We start from the raw sequence: 10,580 nt of genomic DNA on the forward strand, positions 1-10,580 counted from the left end.
AGTTTGGACTTTCAGATGCCTTTATATGTAATTCTATTGCATCCAGACTTGTTATATTATCCCAATATGTTCTCCAGACAAGATAACTGTTAGCAATATTGGCAAGCATCGGATTTGATTCCTTATACATTGAAGATACTATCATATGGAAAATAGAGCCTAATATCTAATTAAATAAAAATTTACATGAATCTGAAAGCTGAGATAAATTATTCAGATCTTCATAAGAAAATTCATTTTGCTATTTATTTCTTTGATACATAGATTTTTATCCCCTCTTTTCATAGGTGAATATTAGCTATCTAAATGGAAACACCACTAAATTGTACTGTGGGATAAAAATTTAATTGGAGCAAATAAATTAATCTTTAGCCCACACTTCCTATTTAGATATGATTTTGATAATGGAGGTCTGATTCTTCATTACCAAAATATTTCACACACTATAATGATTCCTTTTCAGTAAAAATGGCAACATTCTTTAATTAGTTTGTTAGATTTGTATCCTGGCTTTCTTCTGAAAGTTCAAGGCAGATTTGGGTGAGAAAACAATGCACAGGTTTTTGGGGATGGGTAGAAATGAATCTTGATGCATTGTGGTTTTCACCAGATGCCTGAACACAGTAATGTTGTTTCATGTTACCACCACAATAGAACCTTATGACTTCGGATGCAATAAGAGCATGATTGGTTCAAAGTCAATCTGTAACTTCCCTGATGAAGAGAGGGTTTGAACTTGGGTCTCTCAAGTTCTAGCTCCCAACTGTAACCAGTACACCATGCTGACTATCTCCATTTATCAGCATTTGTTGCCTGACAAATAAAAGGGGAAAGTTATATAGTTCTTGAACATATGCTAGTAACTCATAATAAACTGGCCACACACTCACAAAATATGACGTCTCAGCTAAACGTTTAGTAGGACAAATGAGCCGTCTGGTATCACTCAAGGGTAGGCCCAGCCCATTTTCCAGTAACATCCACAGGATTTATATATTCTGGAAAGAGAAGAATCACTGAAAACAACTCAGAATACTTATCTTTTGCAGATTTCTTAATTTAAGCCAGGAATTGATTTGTTTTATAACCCCAAAATTGGCAAATAGATTTGCAGATTTTATCCATTTTTTCCCATGAAATTTTAAAATGTTATTAACAATTACTTCAAAAAATAAGAATGAGACTGTAAAATAATTAACTTTTGTTTCCTATAAGACAATTCAACTGTACATTAAATATATCTGCAAATAAATGGCATGGACCAAAAACCTATTTCAGTTCTTGTGTTTTATGCGTAATTAGCAGAGAGATCAGAATGAACAGTTTTCTAAATCTGATCTATAGAAAAATCTGCCTAAGGTTTTGATTACATAGTCAATATTTTCAAACTCAAAAAAATCTTGTGTTTCTCTTACTTTTCTCTTAGCTCACTCTGAATCTTCTATTCAAATCTAGTGAGATCTCATTACACTGAAATGTTTAAACAATTTTACTTCATTTGTTCTCCATGATAAATTTGAACAAATTTTGAAAAGCTGTTCCTTTTTCAGAAATCGTTCAGCTTATTTAATTGTTTAATTAACATTAGATAAGTTTATCAGCAAGCTTTGCCTCCATAAAATTTTGGCTGAAAGTTAGCAAACAGGGAGTAGAAAGCACCACCTAGAAGACCCCTCCCAAGAGACTTATGTCTGCTGATTAAGGGTTGTTGCCGCAGGCCCAAGAAAGCTCATGAGGGGCTTTATGCTGGCGCACTGATGTGTTTCCCACATCTTCCTTCACAGAAGTGGCAACAGCATCACTTATGCTTCAACTGTGTTGGTTATGACCTTTAAAGCCCTTCATGGCATTGGACCAGAATATCTCCGAGACCGCCTCCTGCCGCACGAATCCCAGCGACCGATTAGGTCCCACAGAGTGGGCCTTCTCCGGGTCCCGTCAACTAAACAATGTCGGTTGGCGGGCCCCAGGGGAAGAGCCTTCTCTGTGGCGGCACCGGCCCTCTGGAACCAACTCCCCCCGGAGATTAGGACTGCCCCTACTCTTCCTGCCTTCCGTAAACTCCTTAAAACCCACCTTTGCCGTCAGGCATGGGGGAACTGAAACATTTCCCCCTGGGCATGTTTAATTTATGCATGGTATGTCTGTGTGTGCGTCTGTTAGCATATGGGTTTTTTTAAATATTTAAGTATTTTTAAATTTGTCTGTTTACTTATGATTTGTTTCTACATGTTGTGAGCCGCCCCGAGTCTTCGGAGAGGGGCGGCATACAAATCTAAGTAATAAATAAAATAAATAATAAACTGGCCATCTACAGAGGTTGCTCCGTAGAGGACTGCCCATGGGTACAAAGAATGAGCTACTCCACTTAGCAGGCTGGAAAGAGGGCGCATAAACTGTCTGGCCTAATGCAATGCACATTCATCCGCCATTGACAGTTGTTTTATTTTACAAAATGATCAGCCCTCCTATAGCTCTTAAAGCTTAGGCAGAATTGTAAGGAACTATGATCTAAAAAAAGTTTCATAAATGAGAATCAATTGTAAGCTTTGCTTGTTAAAAAAACCAACCCAGATATTAGTGAAGATATCTAATTAAGCCATGACATAACTAAGACATCTATTGCCATGAGTGCATATGAAATATACTGGTTAGCACACTAGAATGGAATGGAATAGAATAGAATTCTTTATTGGCCAAGTGTGATTGGACACACAAGGAATTTGTCTTGGTGCATATGCTCTCAGCGTACATAAAATAAAATATCGATTTGTCAAGAATCATGAGGTACAACAATTAATGATTATCATAGGGGTCAAATAAGCAATGAGGAATCAATATTAGTAAAAATCTTAGGATACAAGCAATGAGTTACAGTCATAGAGTCCTAAGTGGGAGGAAATGGGTGATTGGAATGATGAGAAAAAACTAGTAGAAATAGAAGTGCAAAGTTTGACAGTGTTGAGGGAATTACTAGCCTTTGCTGTATGATGCAGGCTTAAAGCCTGCATATAAATGTATTTGTCATTCAGGGATGGTTGCATAGCTCTTTTTATATGACAGCAAATTTTAATGTTCTGCCTAGGAGGTCCTAAAACAGCAAAGCACAGAACAGGAAGTTAGATCAACCAATCAGTATGCAAGATGTGCATGTTGGCAGTTGAGATTTGGGAAGTGTTTCCATTGACCTGTCTGCAACCCTCTGAGAGATGGGTTGCTCCTGGTTTGGACTGGTTCTATTGAACCAGTAGCGAAAATTTTCCCCCGCTTGCCAAACCGGGAGCGTTTGCTGGTTGGCCATGTGCTCAAACTGACTCTAATAGCAGTGCCATAGATGCCACCATTTTGTTTTTTGCTTCTGTACATGTGCAGAAGCTTGGGTTTTGGTACTGTGCATGCATGCATGTGCAAAGCGCACTCACGTGGCGCAGGTACATGATGCGTGCATGCCTACAAGACCCAGGAGGAAGCAAACCGGTGGCAAGGCAAGTTATTTATTTATTTAGTTATTTATTTATTAGATTTGTATGCCACCCCTCTCCGTAGACTCGGAGCGGCTCACAGCAACAATAAAACAATGTACAACAAATCTATGTGCGATGGTATCAAAAGCCGCTGAGAGGTCAAGAAGCACCAGGACAGAGGACAAGCCCCTGTCCCAGGCCCGCCAGAGATCATCCATCAACCATCCATCCATTTTGGTAAGAGAGCTGTCCCTATGAAGCCTTCAAGCATTCCTTCCCTGCCATTCAACAACCAACTTGTGGTTATTTACTTAACCATGGTTGTTGCAAGGACAGTGAGATCCGAAAGGCTCAGGTAAGCACCTGGTGCCAATGGAGGAAGGGAAGGTTGTGGCCAGACCTGCCTATCTTTTGGATCTTGCTCTCCTTGCTGGGAGACTTAACTCCTTTCCTCTCTTTTCCTGCTTGGGTTTTGGGAAAACCACTACCACTACCATCTTCCTCCTACCCCCAGCACCACCATTGCCCAGTAGGAAAGAGCCTAAAAGCTAAGTCACTAGCCAGGCTCCCTCCAGAGGTGGGGAGACATGCTGCCAAAGCCCATCATGGCCGCTAAATGAGGAGACTAATCAGACTGGCCTCCCAACTCACCCACCCCTGTTAGGGGAGTGCTGGCTTGGCCGCCCCTTTTGGTTTGTGTTTTAAAATGAGTCAGGCCATTTGTGCTTGTGGAAGCAGCAGCAGCAGCGGCAAAGGCAAATAAGAAAATGGGCCGTAGGAGGGAATCCCAGGAGTAGGGCAAGCTGCGCATGAGCTGGCCGGTAGCTCTTGCCCTTCACCCTGTAGCTGCCAGTGCTTTTCTCGGGTATTTGTATTTATTAGATTTGTATGCCGCCCCTCTCGGGGCAGCTAACAACAATATAAAAAGACAATGTAAACAAATCTAATATTAAAATAATCTAAAAAACCCCAATTTAAAAAACCACTCATACATAAAAGCATACCATGTATAAATTCTATAAGCCTAGGGGGAAGGGAATATCTCAGTTCCCTCATGCCTGACGACAGAGATGGGTTTTAAGGAACTTGTGAAAGGCAAGGAGGGTGGGGGCAACTCTGATATCTGGGGGGAGCTGGTTCCAGAGGGTCGGGGCCGCCACAGAGAAGGCTCTTCTTCTGGGTCCCACCAAACGACATTGCTTAGTCGGCGGGACCCGGGGAAGGCCAACTCTGTGGGACCTAACCGGTCACTGGGATTTGTGCGGCAGAAGGCGGTCCCGGAGATATTCTGGTCCGATGCCATGAAGGGTGCTGGGGCTGCAAACAAGGAACGCTGGGAACACATTGGCTGACTGGGTAGCCGCCTGCCCCATCCTCTTCTCCTCCTCTGGCTCAGATCACCTGGCGGTAGGCACGGTGGAAGTGACCCATCAGGTGGGGGAGTTGCGCGAGCTGCGGTTGATTTTGCAGCGCTGCAATTTTTATCAAGCAAATTCTAAACGGAGTGCATGCGCAGTGCGGTGCACATGCGAGGGAGTTGCATGCACACGAGGGGCATGTTGCATTATGGGCACTGGCACACGTGTGCAATAACATACATGCTCTGCCATCATTGGTCTATACCCTCCTTCTGTAAGAGCTGAAAGACTGGCTCTGCTGGTAACCCTGGTGACCCAATGAGAGGAGTGCCATACTGGAGGTGGTTATTAGACTAATATCAGACCGCACCTCCTCTTGTGCACATCCCTTTGCCTCCCTGCTCATTCTTTTTAATTCATATTACTGTATTGTTTATTTTTATCATTTCATTGTGTTACTATTCTTATATTTACATTTTAAAAATAATTTTATATTCTACTGTTATAAGCTGCTTAGAGTAGCCCCCATGGCAAGATGGGCCTTCTCCAGGTCCCATCGATCAAACAATGTCATTTGGCAGGCCCCAGGGGAAGAGCCTTCTCTGTGGCGGCCCCGGCCCTCTGGAATCAGCTCCCCCCAGAGATTAGAACGGCCCCCACCCTCCTTGTCTTTCGCAAACTTCTTAGACCCACCTTTGTCGCCAGGCATGAGGGAGTTAAGTTATTCTTTCCCCCTAGGCCATTATAAGTTATGCATGGTATGTTTGTATGTATGTTTGTTTTTTTATAATAAGGCTTTTAGTTGTTTTATTAAATTGGATTGTTACCTGTTGTTTTTACCATTGTTGTTAGCCGCCCCGAGTCTGTGGAGAGGGGCGGCATACAAATCCAATAAATAAATAAATAAAGATGAATGGCAAATAAATTTAATAAATTAAATTATAAATTGGAGCCAGGATATTAGCAAAGTTGCTCTGGCACCGAAGAGCACGCGTAGCTTTCTTGTTTTTATGAGTCTCAAAGCAATTCTAGTAGGTGTGTGTATTTTAATTAAATATTCTGTTTTCATTTTGTTTGCTGCTCAGATTTTCCTGGCTAGATGGTGTTGTGGTTGGCTCTGGGCCAGCTCCTGCCCCAAGGACTGTGGGGATGGATGTGGGTTAATCCTCCCAGTGTCAAAGGCCTGTTTTACTGCCGACTGCTTTGGACAGCAAAGTATCGTCGGAAGCAAGGAGTGACTGTGAAATGGGACCCTCAAAGGGGGTCATGGCAGTCAGTCAATTAGGAAGCAATTCATCCTCCTCCTCATCTTCACTGGACTCTGATGAAGAAGCAGTTATAGATGCACGCATGCAAAGGGCCATGAATAGAAGAGAGCAGCTACGTAGGTATTACAAGAGATAAAAGAGTTCACCTGTGGTTGGGTGTGGTTCAACTAATTAGGGCTGCTGTTAAACTGACAGCGTGCTGGCCACTCAGTGTGGAAGATTATCTGTTCGTGATAGTGGATGTGGCTTGACTATCCGGATTCTCCAAGGACTCTGTGCTTTGATATCAGGATTCTGAATGTAAATCATAGTTAAACGTGTGAGTTGGACAACGTCTGAAGGAGAGTAGCTGTGACGACTTCACAGCTACTTGTTAATTGCTTTGAGTTTGTTTGTTTTTTTGTTATTTCACTGCATTCAAGTCTGTTTGCTTTGAAAGTGAGCCCTTTGACTACAAAAAGGGGGTTTTGCTTCTATTTTTCTGTGAATAAAGAAAGTATTCTTGACTTTTCACGTGTGTGTGTCTGTTTTGGCTACCTTTGCATTTAATGAGAGGCTCGTGCAGAGAGCTGGCAGAACAGATGGATAGCTATATAAATTGGATATATAAATCCCCCCTTACAGATCAGTGAAGAAGCTGCAAGTAAGACTTGTTACCTAGCCTCCAGAGGCACTGCTCCATAAGTAAATGGCTGTGGCGGTTTTCTTAGGTTGGGCGCAAGGTATCAGGTGTGATTGCTACTGAACCAGCCTCCCTGCTGCGTGGTGGCAGCTTCCCTACCTGGGCACCTTGAACTTTCTCATGGGACTGGTGGTGGAATTCACCAGGTTTATAGTTCTGTGGAATTTCAACCTCCATCCCTGGGGGCTGAGGGTGGAGGTAACCTGAGATTTCATGAAAACCATGACTTCCATGGGCTTGTCCCAGATCATCCAGGGCCCAACTAGTAATAGTGCTCACACTCCTAATTTGGTGTTCTTGTCAGAAAAATGTCTATGTGACATGGAATTGGTGGACCTGTCCTTGGTCCCCTTGTCATGGTTCGATCAGTCTAATGGCAATAAGTTTCTCAAGAGCTGTACCCCCCCTCACACACAACACAGAGATTTGTTACTTTGTGATCTTCTTCAATTCTTTGTCTTGTCTATTATCCCACTATTGCCTGATGAATTGTTCACATTTTCTTCTTTTAAGACACAGTAAAATCTAGTATAGTGAGCCAAGATTTCATTCAGAAATCTTAGTGTTGAGGCAATCTCTACTGATTGCTCTCAGTATTATAAGTGAAATGTGTGCATATTTTATTCTATGCTATCCAAGGTCAATCATGAGAGGGGACACCATATAAATTTAATGAATAAATAAAAAATTAAAAGTTATTGTGTAGGGTATAGTGTATGCAACAAAATATGAAGCAAAATATTCTATCAAGTTTTAATTATTTGCTTTTGCAGCAACATATGTACAGTGGTACCTCTACTTAAGAACTTAATTCGTTCAGTGATCAGGTTCTTAAGTAGAAACGTTCTTAGAATTGTTCTAAGTAGAATAATTTTCAAATTCAGCAAACGTCTCACACACACACACACACACACAGAGAGAGACACACACACACACACATACAGTGGCACCTCTACTTACGAACTTAATTTGTTCCGTGACGAGGTTCTTAAGTAGAAAAGTTTGTAAGTAGAAGCAATTTTTCCCATAGGAATCAATGTAAAAGCAAATAATGCGTGCAAACCCATTGGAAAGAAATAAAAGCTTGGAATTTGGGTGGGAAGAGGAGTAAGAAGAGGAGGAGAGTTGCTGCCGAAGGAAGAAGGTGAGGTGAGGGGAATAAAAAAAATCCAAAACTTTAAGGCTTAAAAAAAAAAGAGAGACTCTGAGGCAGCGAGGAGGAGCATGCGCTTCCAATACACCCGGTCCGAGGCTGCCTCCCTTACACCAGTGTTTTTCAACCAGTGTGCCGTGGCACACTAGTGTGCCGCGAGACATGGTCAGGTGTGCCGCGAAGCTCAGAGAGAAAGAAAGCAGAGAGAGAAAGAAAGGAAGAGAGAGAGAGAAAGAGAGAGAGAAAGAGAGAGAGAGAGAGAAAGAAAGAAAGAAAGAGAGAGAGAAAACAAGAGAAAGAGAGAGAAAGAGAGAGAGAGAAAGAAAGAGAGAGAAAGAGGGAGAGAAGGAGAGAGAGAGAAAGACATAGAGGGAGGTAGGGAGGGACAGAAAGAGAGCAAAAAAGAGAGGAAGGAAGGAAGAGAAAAAAGAGGGATGGAGAGAGAGAGAGAGAAAGAGGAAGGAAGGGAGAGAAAGAGGGAGGGAGAAAGAAATAGAGTGAAGGGGAGGAAGAGAGAGAGAGAATTTTTGGTCCAAACTTTTTTACACACACACACACACCCCGCTCAATGTGCCCCAGGGTTTCTTAAATGTGAAAAATGTGCCGCGGCTCAAAAAAGGTTGAAAATCACTGCCTTACACTGCCTCTGATACACTGGCTGCTGCTGCTGCTACCTGCTGCCTCTTCCTTCCCATGCCAAAGGGCTCCCCTCTCCTCTCGCTCGCTCACTTTGTAGCGAGCACCTTTCCTTCGCTGTGGTGACTCCTTGGCTGCCCAGAGTGAAGGGAGCGTTTCTTTTCTCTGGGCACTGGCAGAGGTTTATTCCCTGTCCAAGTGCCCAGAGAAAGGAAAATGCTTCGTTCTCTCTGGACTGCCAAAGCCTCCTTAAGTGCCACCAAAAGGCTCCTCTGGTAGCCCAGATGGTCGGGATCAAAGGGGGAATGGCAGGAAACTGGCTGGGCCTTCGTGCCGCTCTCAAATTTCCTGGGAAATTTTTCCTGGCTTAGATTCTTAAGTAAAAAATGGTTCTTAAGAAGAGGCAAAAAAAATCTTGAACACCCAGTCCTTATCTAGAAAAGTTCTTAAGTAGAGGCGTTCTTAAGTAGAAGTACCACTATATATGAAACTTGCTAGCAAGTTATTCTTACTGAAGGTTTCATGAAAGAAAAAAATGCATTAGAAGTTGTACAGGATTCCACAGAATCTAAATACTGACAATGTGAAATTTATTTAACAATTCAATCTTAAATTGTAAAGTCTCCATATTGTGTTATGAACAAGTAGCAGCAACAAAGTAGCAGAAATTCTCACAAAAAAAAAGATTTATGGAAATTCAAGCAGTTAAAAAATTACACATTTTGCTTAACTCTCAAATTTATTTACAGTTTTAAAATATGTTTTATACACCTCAATTTACATATGAGGGCAACCAGAGTAAAAGCAGTTTTACAATAAGAGGAGAAAAACTTTAAAAAGCACTTTGCATAATTAAAATATATGATTTCCCAAATGTGCTAAACATGCTGCATTTGCACATCTTTTACTGTTTATTGCTAAAAAAAAGTATATATTGGTAATGGAACTGTATAGCAGTTTGGAATTCCAATAATGAAATGAACTTGATGTTCTTCCAAGTTTACTATATGGAAAAAGCAGAAAAGAGTTCCATTGAAATATTGGGGTTGCTGAAAGAAAACAAATTATCTAAAATTCAAATGAAATCGGACTATAAATCGGATCAAAATGCCTTATAAATCCTAATTTAAAATCCAATTATTTGCTAAAGTTGTTTTATTTTCTCACTGACAGAACTTTCTTTCCTTTTTAAAATTAGTGTATGATTTAAAGTTATGGAGAGCCATCTATTAAACACTTAAACCTCCCCTGCAAAACAATGTAATTATTTGCTATTCTTAATTGCTATAGTCAATCCCACCCTAACCTGAATTTTTAGAACATGTCTATATCATCACACTTAATATCTGAACAGCATGTGCTTATAAAACAGGTTAAAATTTTGAAATAAAAAATTGTGTCTGCCACATAAATCCCAGTGGCCGATAAGGTCCCAGAGTTAGCAAACAATGTCATCTGGTGGGACTTAGGGAAAGAGCCTTCTCTGTGGCATCTCCGGCCCTCTGGAATCAGCTCCCTCCGGAGATTCGTACTGCTCCCACCCTCCTCACCTTCCGCAAGACACTTAAGACCTATCTATGTCGCCAGGCATGGGGCAGTTAGATCATGCCCCCTTCTTCTCTGATCATTAAATGTTATGTATGGATGTGATTGAGTAGACTGACTGTTTTTTATATAATGGGATTTTAGTTTACTGTTTTTAACTATTAGATTTGTATAGATATTGTTTGTATTGCATGTTGCGTGCCGCTCCGGGTCCTCAAAGAGGGGCGGCATACAAGTCTAATAAATTGAACTGAATTGAATTGAAATTTAAAAAAAATTGTACTTTATTTTTAAAAGGGCCAGCTGAGTACACAATGACAGACTCAAATTTCCAAAACTATTCTCCATCTGAAAAGTTTAATAAGGGCACCAAAATCACATCTCCATAAAATTGAAAACATTTCCTCCACATTAGAGGTGCCAATGCAATTTTTTCGGTTATAACAATATTACTGTCCAGTGAACACACTTGTT

The 10,580-nt window shown here is 41.3% G+C and overlaps 1 protein-coding gene across 1 annotated transcript in view; it reads right to left on the bottom strand.

Annotated features, from left to right (window-relative positions):
• Positions 1 to 10,580, bottom strand: part of ACBD5 (acyl-CoA binding domain containing 5) — a 222,317-nt gene that overhangs the window by 142,168 nt on the left and 69,569 nt on the right. The window lies entirely within an intron of this gene.

This window comes from Erythrolamprus reginae, chromosome Z, assembly GCF_031021105.1.
Source record: "Erythrolamprus reginae isolate rEryReg1 chromosome Z, rEryReg1.hap1, whole genome shotgun sequence".
Classification (NCBI taxonomy): domain Eukaryota; kingdom Metazoa; phylum Chordata; class Lepidosauria; order Squamata; family Dipsadidae; genus Erythrolamprus; species Erythrolamprus reginae.